Raw genomic sequence first — 13,248 nt, 5'->3', positions numbered from 1 at the left:
AAAAAAAAAAAAGGGTAATTTTCACCATTTATTCCTATGTAAAAACGCGGGTAAACGACTTGAATCTTTTTTTTTAAATATGTTATTTATTGTTTAAAAATCATGAAATATTTTTAAAGAATATATTAAAATAAATATGATTTTTTAATTACTTTATTACCGTTTGCAAAAATTTTGCAATTTTAAAAATTGTGTTTTTATTTCTGTCATGCAAATTACTATAAAATAAGCAAATTTTTATGTAATTTTCATACATATAAATTATTTTAATTAGGTAGAAAGTGTTTTAAAAAATATTTTCCCTTTAGTGTCCTTATAATTATCTGTTTCAAAAACCTAATTAATCTGTTATAATTAATACTCGGGTATTAAAATGAGTAACTGAGTATTAACACATCTCGCCACTCATTACCCCATATCCCTTGCATCCATTCCCTAAAGGAGAGTGTTACAATATTTTACAAAAATGATTTGTTTAATTATAAAATTACATTTAAAAACATTATGCACACTAGAAATTGATACCTGTGTATTATATGGAATACATGAGTATTAATACACTTCCCAGTCCATTACCCCAAATCCTTGCATCCCTTCCCTAAAGGAGAATATTGGAACATTTATATTTCATTTTAATTGTAAAATTAAATTTAAATACATTATGACCCCTTCAAACTGAGGTATTTAAAATGAATACCTGCGTGTTATTACCCTCATAATACCCCTGCACCCCTTGCATCCCATCACTAAAGGAGAGTGATGCAGTATTTTTAAAAAAAATATTTGAGTTTAAATTTAAATACATAATGACCCCTATAAATCAATTAATAATCAGATATTAGAATTTATTATGTTTTATATAGCTTTTAAAAATTCTTATACTAATAATATTTCAGTTTTAAACTACTTCATTACTTAAATCATTAAATTATTTTTAAAATAATGCTATTGCATTTAAAAACCTATATACCTTTGAAAAACAACATCCTAAACTTTAAAATAAAAAAAGTGGCATATACTTCCCATAATGCATGGTTAAAAAATTTGTGGTTACGGCAATTGCATTGTAAAGGCATGCAGGGTTAAGGCATGCGTTGTTCAAACGTACCCATGCTTCAGACTTTGTTGTTAAGGCACTTAATTTTAGGACTTCGTGCTTTAGGCCGTCCCAAACCACTGATGTAAGAATTTGCAAATAAAATGCAGTTGGGCGCTTAAGTCCTTTGCTGCCCATTACTGCATGTCAATCAAAGAAGAGACCCATATGCCAATGCTTCCCTCGAGATTGCACTGTGAATGCATGGAGAGCAGTGGCTGGGCGAGAGTGCACGTAATTAGCATCATCGTCAGTGATGCTAATCACACACTGTAAATAGACTCCCTGCGCATGTTTTAGCTAAACTGAAATATGCTCAGGATATTTGTTCAACTGCGTGATCAATGCTACTGGCGGGATTGACATACAAGTAAAGTGCAGGCTGTCCTAGGCTGGCGGAAGGTGGAATGGTTGCAATGAGGGCTGCTGAGAGGGTGGTGATCTGAGTATTTCTTTCATAGCCTCAGCTGCCTCAGCTTTATTAGCCTGTACTGACTGCTCTCTGTCCTCTTGACCTAAATATTGCCACAGTGCAATTCAAGAAAACTTGTTGATTGATGCTCCCTCCTTCCCCAGTCCAGAGAGAATTAATGAAGTATGTTTTTCATTGCTGTGATTGTCTGGCTGTCCTTTGTAAAATCCCTTTGTGCTTTCTGTGATACGTGAAATTTCAAGTTTATTCTGTATGTAGGGTTGCCTCGTTCACCAGTTTAAAGCTTGGGGGTCCATTACGATGCCACCGTAACCGTACACAGGGCCAGAGGTGCGGCAGTCCCGCCATGGCAATCGGGATGCCACCGCCGCAGTGTCTGTGGCATCCTGCATATATTGCATTGCGGCGGGCGGTGCTGTAAGCAGGGGTGCCTGCCACCTTGTCCATGCCAATGTTGGGGGGTACCATAGGTACCCCCCTAGTGCAGCCCCCTACCCCTCCACCCCCCTGGGGGCCCGCAACGGGTCCCCGAAGCGAAAACCGCGTGCCTTTCCATGGCAGAGTCTCAGCAATGGAAAGGCATTGAAAATGCCACTGACTAATATGGATGACGGTGCCTGCAAGGCACCGCCACCATATTATGGGCCTTTTCCGTCCGGTAGGCAATCGGAACGATTGCCTACCGGCGGAAAAGCAGCGGACGGTCATTCAATCCGCCGCGGTACCCCCCCGCCATGCTAATGTGGTAGGGGGGTAATAGGCCGTCTGGTGGGGTGTGTTGGCGGACGGATACCCACCGCCGGTTGCGCCCGCCATGCTAATGGGCCCCTTCCTGGAATTAATAGAGGCAGGCAAGCCACCGTAACCGTACACAGGACCAACCGCCAGAGGTGCGGCAGTCCCACCATGACAATCAGGATGCCACCGCCGCGGTGGCATCCTGCATTGCATTGCGGCGGGCGGTGCTGTAAGCAGCGGTGCCTGCTACCTTGTCCATGCCAATGTTGGGGGGTACCATAGGTACCCCCCAAGTGCAGCCCACCACCCCTCCACCTCCCTGGGGGCCCGCAACGGGCCCCCGAAGCGAAAACCGCATGCCTTTCCATGGCGGAGTCTCCGCCATGGAAAGGCATTGAAAATGCCACAGCACAGACTAATATGGATGACGGTGCCTGCAAGGCACCGCCACCATATTATGGGCCTTTTCTGCCCGGTAGGCAATCGGGACGATTGCCTACCGGCGGAAAAGCAGCGGGCGGTCATTCTATCCAACGCGGTACGCCCCGCCATGCTAATGTGGCGGGGGTAATAGGTCGTCCGGTGGGGTGTGTTGGTGGGCCGATCCCCACCGCTAGTTGCGCCCACCATGCTAATGGGCCCCTTGGTTCCTGGAATTAATAGAGGCAGGCAAGCCAACAAATCAACAGTAAGAGACCAGCTGAAGGTCTGGATTGGCACTCGTATACAAAGCACAAGCCCAGCCTTAAAAATCTTAAGCATGTAAAATCTGCAACAAATGTGTAAAAGTATGTAAAATATTTAGCCTTAAAAAAAGGCTGGAATTAATATTTGGAATTATTTCAATCTAGTGTGTTGTAGTCTAGTAAATTATATATACAAGAGGGTGTAAAGGACCCACTAATGAATTACTCAAGGGAAACGATTCAGTGAACTACAGTGATATGACTATGATCACTCACAGAATGTGGTCTAGTGGGAAAGCTGTGATTTGACCAGCCGCGGTCCGTGCAGGTAACAGCGGTGGGGCGGTTGGCAGAGTTGGGGGGATTTCAAGGGACAATACAGAGGGAAAATTATTTATTTCTCCCTCAGCATCATCCATGGAAATCCCCTCTAACGCACCCTTACTGCCCCACTGCTGTTACCTGCACGGACCGTGGCTGGATTTGGCCTAGATTTAATAGGGGCGATTATGAGTTTGGCGGTCCTACCCCTGTAGAACCGCCAAACTTGTGGTGCCACCTACCAGATTAGGACTGCAATCCTGGCTTGGTGGGCGGTTGTGCAGCCATCTGACAGTGGTGGTCTGTTAGGCTCTTAGAACAGCCTACCATGCAGACCGTCACTCTCAGAACGCCGACTGCACCTTCCTGCACATTGTGGCTTACAGGCTACACAGTGCAGGAACTAGGGGTGCAAATCCAGGGGGCGCTACATGTGACCCCTTGCATGCGACCCCTGGCCCTGAGGTGGCAGGGACCCCTATTAGGGCCCTCTTAGTTGCCTCACCACCACCCTTTTTAATGGTGGTGAAGCACCTTGGAATATGCTCAGTGGTGCCTCTGTGGCACCGCCAGCATATTTCTGCCTCTAACCGCTGCACAAACTAAGCGAGTTCCAGGATCCCTAGCGGTCACAGCGGTCCTGTAGCGGTCCGACAGCCGCAGTCGTAATACTGCAGACGATCCAGCAGTGGGGCGGTGGTCGGGCTCCCACTGCGGGTTCGGCGGTAACTCTTAATCAGTCCCATAGTCTTTTATTGTGCAACTTAACCACTGGACATATCCTCCTGACTATCCTGTTTAAAAGCAAAGGACCGTGTTTTTTGTTCATTTCTATGGGAACTGAATAAACTATTTTAAATACAATATGTTTTTCTAAAAAGAAAAGTGCAGAGTTAAGTGAGTGCAAGACACTGTTCGTTTGTTTTGTAGAACACACTGTTTTGAGTTTCATTGGGACAATCTTACTCCTCGCCTGTTGGTTGCACTCCTCAGGGGGTCAGCCTTGTTTGGCAAACAAGAAAACCTTTCATACTATATATACATGTTCTTTTAAAAAATGGCTATAAAAAGTTATGCTTTTTTGTCAGGCCATTAATGGAAATGTTCTGAAAACCTGCACTATTTCATATAATTCTTTTTACCTTTTCCCGGAGGAGATCCTAACTTGTTGAACCCTTCTTATTATAGTCATGCTTGTTTGCACTTCACAATGCTCAAAGTTCAGCAGCCGCCAATGGACCTAAAGTCTAAGGGCCTGATTATAGACCATCAAAAACCCACAGTGGCGCAGCGGTGGCGGTGCGGCTACCGCTGCACCAGTGCTCCAACTGCTGTATTACGACTCTGGCAATCAGACTGCCATGGGACTGCCGCAACCGCTGGGGAACTGTGATCCCTGGCAGTGGAGCGGCACTCTAAGGCCGCAATATGCTTGGTGGTACCGCTGCAGTACCACCAAGCATAATATGAGTTTCGTCACCACCAGTGCACTCATGGCAGCGCTCACGCCATGTAAATTATGGCGATGAGAAAACTAAGGGCGCTCTACAGTGTCCACTGTTGCCTATGGGCCTTTGGATACATGTAGGGGGGCACATGGTATTGCCCCTTGTGTGCTTGCATCCCCTTTCCTGCACGACATGGACTGCACAGTTCATGCCGTGCAGGATAGTGTTTGGTGCTCCCATTGCTGTGCCTTTTTAATAGGCACTGATGTGGGACAGCCAAAGGACCGCCTGCCAGACCACAAGAAAACTCGTAATCTGGCAGGGTGCCCACGGTCGAGTGTGACAGCGTCAGAGCAGAGCGCTGGCATGGCGACCGGCTCCCACACCGCAAACTCATAATCAGGCCCTAAGCTTAGCCCTGAAGTCTAAGTTTAGAGTCTGAGGTTAGACTTAAAGTCTAATGGTCATATCACGAGTTTGGCAGTCTTCCTGTAGGACCACCACCGCGGCGGTCCCAGGAAGATCACCAAGCCCTTTATGATCTGGTGGCAGTGTCAAGGCACAGGTATGTTAGGTTCTTAGGAGAGCCTAAACAGCATACCGCCACCATGACAGTGACTAGAGCACAATCGTGCACGGTGTGGCATGCACCACGTCGTGCATGCCACACAGTTCACGAACGACCTTTCAATTTTGGGGGAGCACATCCCACTGCATGCACCCCTATGGGCAGATTTGCCCGGGGCCCTGTTGAGGGCCCCTTTCCATGCCTTTCTGCCAGGCATTTCCTGTTGGGGTCCCGACCATGAAGTGCTTGGTGGAAAGGCAGATTGGAATCTGCTCGGCGGGCCCAGCATCGGCACTGCAACAATTCCCTCATGCTTTCCACACCGCCTCTGGATCCTGGTGGTAGCGGTGGTCTTGTAGCGGCCCTACCGCCAGCATCATAACACGGTCGGACCACCACCGAGAGTACGGCAGTCCCAGGATCACCGTACTCATAATTAGGCCCCAAGTTAAGACCTAAAGTCTAAGTTTTAACCTGAAGTCTAAAGTTAGACTTTAGGTCTAAACTTGGGACCTTATTACGAGTTTGGCAGTCCGAGCATGGTGAGCTCAGCGGTTCAACTGCCCTATTACGGGTTGGGCGGATTGGCTTAGCGAAGATCACCGCTCTACTGCCGAGACCGCCAGCAGACCGCCGGGTTTGCAGTCTGGTAAAAGGCAGCCACCATAGGGCGGTACAGGGGAGCTGCACCACAGCACATATTACTTCATAGCAATATCTTCACTCCAAGGACTATGACCCTGTTTGCGGCGATCTAAACATGATTCTGTATCAGTCGATTTACCCATTGGCAGGACTGCCCACATATGGGATGAGCCCCAGTAGTGGGAATATGGTAATTTTCCATATATATCATGCATATGTGTGCATCCAACACATGCAGTTGAAATGCACACACAGGCATCTATATTTTTATGAGATATATTCACCACCCATGTTCTTAGTAAGCTGCGTGCATGGGCTCGCGCGCAGCACCATTTTTCCAGAACCACGTGTCTCTCCTGGAGAACGCACATGCACAGATCTAAAATGAGGAGGAAAACTATGTTTTGGAATGTGCCTCATGAAAGGCAAATGTTATGCTATCAGTAGAAAGTCTGCAGAAATGAAAACGCCTTGTCCTGAAATGCATGTGTGTAAGAAAGTGCAGAAATAAAAGTGCCTTCTCCTGAAATATGCGTGTATTTAAATCATGGACAAGATTTAAGCACACGTTAAGAGAACGCATTTTTATTTCTTCAGACTTTCTACTCACAGACATGATCTTTGCCTTCCATGAGGCTCATTTCAAAACATCCACTTCAACCTCCCTTTCAGATAAGGAACAGGATCTCTAATCATCACGTGCTGATCATCCCCCAGGGGCAGCAATAAAAATGCTAGGACTACAACTGAAGAAACTTCATGGAGGAGTGTTCTTTTTTCATGAACCTCAAAGTAATTAAGACTGTTAGAATGGATGGAGTAATTTTCTGCTTACCTATCAGTTTCCTTGATACACACAATACTGCCGATCAATGACCATTTTAAAGAAACTTTAACCAGTCAACAGCCCTCTGAAGTCCAATTGGGTGCTGCCTTTGGTTGCAAGAAAGGCTTGTTTAAATTAAATTGCATTTATATAGTGCTAACTACCACTGACGATGCATTGAAAATATGAATCTTTATATTACGTAATAAAACATAGTTATGTACATCAAAAGAATGCCTTAAAAGGCTGCATGAGAACAGATGTTTAAAGGATTGTACAGGAAAGATGAGTGGAGGAATAGGAGACCTTTGTAGCAAGTTGTTTGCATAAAGAAAATATGCTACCTTAAGGCTTCTTTACAGTTCTGAAAAGGATCAGAATCAGAGGAGAGGAAAGCGGGAAACCTTCTGGCTGGTTGGGTACTTGACCAACACTTATGCTGCCCTAAGGCCGCTTCAAAAAGCTATATAGGGAACTCCTAAGAGAGACTGGAAGGTGAAGTGTAATCCTTTATATGAAACAATATAAGTCCATGTGTTCTCCCCTACCTCTCGCTCATGATCCATTATTCCCCGGTTCTTTTGCCCATTTTGCACTTTGAAGTAGTCTTGGGGCCGCATAATAATGAAACCAGCGCCCAACATGCTGTGTTGTTCTCCTCTTCCACGTACCCCAACTTCACTCCTTCTTCATTTCTCTTGTTCGCTTAGGACCAGCCTTGGAATGGCATATGTGCTACATGAACTTCCAGAGTGCCCCAACAATTCCCTGTGCTCTCTCCTGATCTTTGCTCTCTCCAATCACTTCTTTCCTATTTCTATTCTCATACAGCACTTTGAGACATGTTTAAAGATGGCATACGGGCAATGCAGAATTCTAAAATGCCATGACGTTCCTCTTTTCTCTCTCTCGTTTGGATACAAATATGTATATATCAACTATTACATTATGTTTAAGACTGACATTTACCTCTTAGCAAGTGCTTACAATTTTGACTGTTGGGTAATGGAGACAAAAACATTAAATAGTCGAGCTTGTATGTAGCTTGCATTGGGTATTGTTGTGCGCTTTTGCAATTGCAAAAGCAATTTTACTTTGAGGTAAAAAAGCCCTGTGTTTCACCTTCATCGGTGATGGCATGTATGCTGGAAAACATGCCTTCCAAAACCTAACATTTATATAACAGCGCATCTGATACAGTGGGCAAATTACAATCTAGTAGTTTGATTGCCGCCTTTGTAGAAAAGAGGATGTGCTGACATTTTTTTGATTCCAATAAATGGTTTGAATGTATGTAGGCCAAAGTCCCTGGTAAGACAGAGACTTATTGGGGTGGGGGGGATAGAAAAACGAATATTATAGTTGTCAGGCAATTACCAGTTGACCTGTTTGCAGCTAATGTTGATTAGATGTGACGTGAGTTTGTTGTCCACAACCCACTAGAAGTTGAGTAACTTCTTGCTCTGAGGATTGAACCTAAGACTACTTTTAATAGGATGTTTGTGAATGTTATGAGACTAATTCTGTGTATACAATGGATGTATGGAACCTTATGACAGAAGTGAATGAAGAGATATCTTAGATCAGATGACGAAATGCTCGGGTATTTTTTGTGAACTCACATTTTTCAATTTTTCCATAACAGAGAAATTGTAAAGTGATCCATTGCTGCAGTCTCTTTAATATGATTTTGTATGGGAACATATTTATGTCTCACTTGGACACTGGGAGATAAATCGATTGAGATGGTGAAAGAATATGTTTATTTGAGTCAAATCTTTTTGTATAGCCTTCAAAATGCTTCCCACCTACAGCATCTCCGGCGAAAGGTAGATGCCCATGCTGGGGCGTTGCAGAGATTTTATTGCTCAACTGGGAATAGACACTTTAAATCCCTGCTGGAGGTTTACAGTATGAAAATTCCACCCATATTATCTTATGCCTTGGAATATATACAGATTTAAACCTGGCATCCAATAAAAGTGAAAGAAGGGATTATCCTACAGAAACTGCTAAAAGTCACCCACTCGGTCTCCATAGAAGCCTTACGTCTCGAGGTTTCTTTAACAAGCATATATGCTCGAGCCGTTTCCAATATTATACTGTGGGCTTTTAATCTTCTACATGCTATTTCCGGCTCCCCAAGACACATATTAAAATTAGAGACTTTTAGAGAAGAATCGGCACTGCATACTTTTAATAGGAACCTTAAAGTAGCCCTTGAGGCATCACAATGCACTGTAGCACTTTTGCAGGCTTGGTCTCTGGCGCATCTGAAGCTCTTTTTAAAACATATGAGGCCGAGAATAGGCTTTGCATTAGATAAGGAGCACTGTACCCAATTAACGTATTATAAAAAAAATTGCGGAAAATATAGTATATAAAACTCATGAGCACTATTTACTGTTCCAGTTAGAATATGGAGTAAGGCGCTGTATTCTTCTTCTGCAACTAGGAATTCTCCCTTTAAAAGTTTATTCCTCCAGATGGAACTCCCTTGAACATTCCTCGGGTATTTGTGACTTGTGTAATGGCGGAGTACAAGACCTTTTTCACGTATTTTTAACCAGTCCAAATCCGACTTTAGTAGAGGCTCTGCGACGTTTTATAAAAGCTATCCATTCTAGATATAATGTCACCTTAACTCAAGATTTAATTACGTTGTGTAAGTCTCCCTCAAGTGAATTTGTCTGATATAACTTGTTTACATTTTTAAAGAGTTTTTTAAAGCTGTTTTAAAAGTGCATAAATCTAACAGTCAAAAAATCATGTATTTTATTTGCCAACTTTAATTTACTGGTCTATAATGAGCATTTCTACAACTATTTCATATTACGTAATTGTATTTGTTTACCTCAGTTGAGGTATGAATCAAATAAATAAAAATTTGATTTTATTTGATGTCTCTCATGTGACAATTACATGCAACGAAACTGAACCATAATTCTCAATTTTACTTTGTTTTTTAAATAAATCTTTGGAGGGAGAAAAACTACTGATTTTACTACCTCGTGTGCTGCACTCGCTTGCATTGTAATATTTCACGTCTTTGGTGCACATAGCCTAGGCTGAAGTGCACAAAGACCCTTTGTTGCCGCACACAAGGAAAATAGTTAGAGGGAACACTGTTCACCACCGCTGCAAGATCCCTGCCTCCACACCGCCTGCCCTGTGATCAACTTGTAATACAGTAGTCTGTGGACTTCCAGCTCCATGGGCTGCTGAGGGATGCGGTCCTACAGCCGTCGAACCAGCAAATTCGTAATAAGGGCCTTAGACTTCAGGCCTAAGTTTACTTTTGTGAATTGGGCTCTGTGTCTGCAGATGCAGAATTAAGGAAAAACAACACACATATTGAATGTTGCAGCCAAAACCGCACAATTCGCTGAAGGCACCCAAAGTGCTGAGAAATAGCCTGATTTGCACAGCAAATACTATGCATAAACACAAATAGGCATTCTTATTATGTCCAGCCTTTGTGTGGTGTCTTATTCAATTTCTTGCAGCACCACAAAACTACAGTAGGAAGTATATATATAAACATGTTTTGTTATTATATGCCAGAAAAGTAATATAATGTATAAACATTGGGTAAATAGTAGAGCAGGAAATAGAGACTAGACCCTATCCTGGATAATTTGTTTTCCGGTGGTGGAGCTCTTAAATGGCTCCTAGGCATCACAGGTCAGAATACCCTCTCCGCTAGCTTTAGCGCCTACAGGCATATTAGTTTACACTGCGTTCTACACAATACAGAGCATCCTGTTGTGAGTCTTCAGAGTGATAGGGCACACAATACATTAGCAGACAACAGTACTTGGTAGTAAAACACTCAATATTTAAGTGTTATTCATTTTACGGTCGTCCCTGTTCGCTGTTCTCTACAGTTAAATGTAAAATGTGTTTATCCTCAGGGTTAGAGTCCATTTATACTAGGTAAAGCATTATCAATGTCAACATGCTATGCACACTGTTGTAACTTGTTTGGGGGTAGAAGTGAGGAGAGCTCTTATACTATAGGAGTCAACTCTGTGTATATTTAAACCCATTTGTAATTTTACAATTGTATTTGTCCACATCATTCTCACACAGGTTTATGCAAATATAGTCAATGAAAAGCACATGCTTGCCTCAATTAAGGCAATGGCTTCTGCCATACATGGAGACATGTTTTCTCTCCGTTTGAAAAAGTAAGCTATCACATGGGTGAAGGTAGGCCGTTTTTTGAACTTAATGAAGATCCCATGTTAGTGAATGTGTGTTACAGCTAACTAACCTTTCCTTTTTGGTCTAAGGATAGCAAATATAATGTTCTCAAAATAGAATCCAGCCAACCAATTTGATTATTATTGATCACCTCGAAGTGAAGTAAAGGCCTTGAAGTTCCCTGTTCAAGTCACCCATCACCAGTGCGTGTAACTAAGACAGAAGGTCAGTTTCTAGTTCCTCCCATATTCTAAAGTTAGTGAAGTTATTAAAGTGGAGTCCTGTTAAGGTCAGGTTAAATAGTGATTGGGAGTTGTGGCAGCAGTATTCACAATTGTTTGGATAAGCAAATTTACGGTGCCATTTAACGTGAAACAGTTTGTCTCGAGGATGGCGCGTGGTAAGTTTAAGTCTTCCCTGTTAATCATTTCTTTTCTGAAAGATTGAGAGGAGTTGTTCCAAAGTTCAAACTGAGATTCTTGCTCTGGTGCTTTTTCCATTATTTTCCAGCAGTCCAGTCCTTCCTATCATTAGACAATGAATTGCCACTGAATTCTGAAAGTCAGCTCTACCAAAGGTCCTCCTCACAAGTCTGAGCAAAATATACTGGTGTTCAGAATCATAGTAGCAATTTAAACATTTAACAGAAAATGTGCTATCACTATTAAGAAATATTAGTAGGAGAGAGTAACTTCTACATACACCTACCTGAGATTAATCCCTTTTACGTTGGCTGCTATCTCCCTGAAGTGCATGGTGTAGACGATAGTTAGGCCATCCTTTTACGGTTTCCTCTTCTCTCAAGTGTCCTGAAGAAAGAAGACCACAACAGAATTTCTTAAGATAACAGAGTATATCAGATGATTCTTGATCCTCATAGAAGACACAGACGTCATTACGTCAGACAGGAATTTTTCATTTGAAGCGTAGCAAGTGTGATTATGATGCTGATAGTTGAGCCTGTATGATAAGTAAAAGAAGGGATGAGAAATTTAGCAAATATTCTCGAAGAAGTCACTATATTTTGTGCAATTAGTAATGGGAGTCCCCTATTTGTTATTTTATGGGACCCACTTTTTAACAGTACTCAAACAATTCTTGTAAAATTGAGTTTAAAATAAAGATAATTTATATGTGCGTGTCTGTATGTATATGGTATTTCTGTTGTGCAAACCTAGCCAAATGACAATGAAGTGGTTTAGAGGGTCAAAGGCAAAGTTACAGTTGGCAACTAATTGGAGGGGTAGCTGGGTTCTAAGAGCAGAAGTGGATTTTTAATGCACCGTGATGCAGTGTTCATTTAAGAGATGCATCTCAGCTATTTCCAAAATTGGAGCCTGTTTGGGCAGTCCTGATGGATGTGGAGACGACATTCGAGATTCTAGGTGCATTGAATGAGAATGCCTGTTGCCTATTTTCTTTTCTTCATTTTTTTGCACTTGAATGCAATGGGCGTCAAAGCCCACAAAATACACAGAAGCTGTTGGTGCAGGAGTGACATCTTCTGTCCCTCCATGGAGCACAAATCCAGCTCTCTTGGGCTTTGCTTTTTGGATTTCCAGAGTTTAAATCTTGTGAACTAAGGCTTTTTCCTCATGTGATCCTCGTTCAGATGTCCATAGTAACTTCGTTCATTGGGAGATATGATTCACTTTTGATGCTGCTTTACCACATCTCTGATACAAATAAACCACATGAAATGAGGCAGTTATGTAATATTGCAGTGCCTTTAACACGGAGGCTTAATTGCCCTACACATTTGATTTTTGTGCTGTTCTAGCTACGAAAGTGACAGAGCTTCTCCGGTGACCAGGCAGCAGAAGAATTCTCTTACACGCTACAGTTGAACATGCTACTGCGTACTGCACCATTTTCAAAGTGGAGCACCCTGACTAGACTGCTGAAGCCACTTTAGTGCTTCTGCACCTGAAGGGACATGAGGAGTCGTTTGTCGTTTGCTAGGGGTGCAGAGTATGTGCAGCAGGCTTCCAAGGTATCTCATGATGCACAGAATGTGAACCTTGGGGTTCTTAATGGGAGCACGGATGCCATGAGTTTCTCAATTTAGGGCAAAGTATGTCACTATAAGATGCCCTAACCTGGACGGCGGATTATACATTCAGAGATATTGGAGTATGTTAATCCAAGATGTCACAGAATGTCTTCCTGTGAGGTCACTTTCTTTTTCAAGCCTATAAAAGGGAGCATTTGTTATTAATTTTTGTCCCTGATTTTACACAGCAGGTTTTTGATTTTTCTTTGAAAATTATCTCTTAAACTC

The 13,248-nt window shown here is 42.7% G+C and overlaps 1 protein-coding gene across 2 annotated transcripts in view; it reads left to right on the top strand.

Moving 5' to 3' along the window:
• LOC146822793 (uncharacterized) overlaps positions 1-13,248 on the top strand; it is a 146,500-nt gene that overhangs the window by 47,648 nt on the left and 85,604 nt on the right. The gene's annotated exons all lie outside the window — the stretch shown is intronic.

This window comes from Triturus cristatus, chromosome 5_2, assembly GCF_964204655.1.
Source record: "Triturus cristatus chromosome 5_2, aTriCri1.1, whole genome shotgun sequence".
Classification (NCBI taxonomy): Eukaryota; Metazoa; Chordata; class Amphibia; order Caudata; family Salamandridae; genus Triturus; species Triturus cristatus.
Note: the sequence above shows the minus strand (reverse complement) of the source record. Positions and strands in the feature narration are given on the sequence as shown.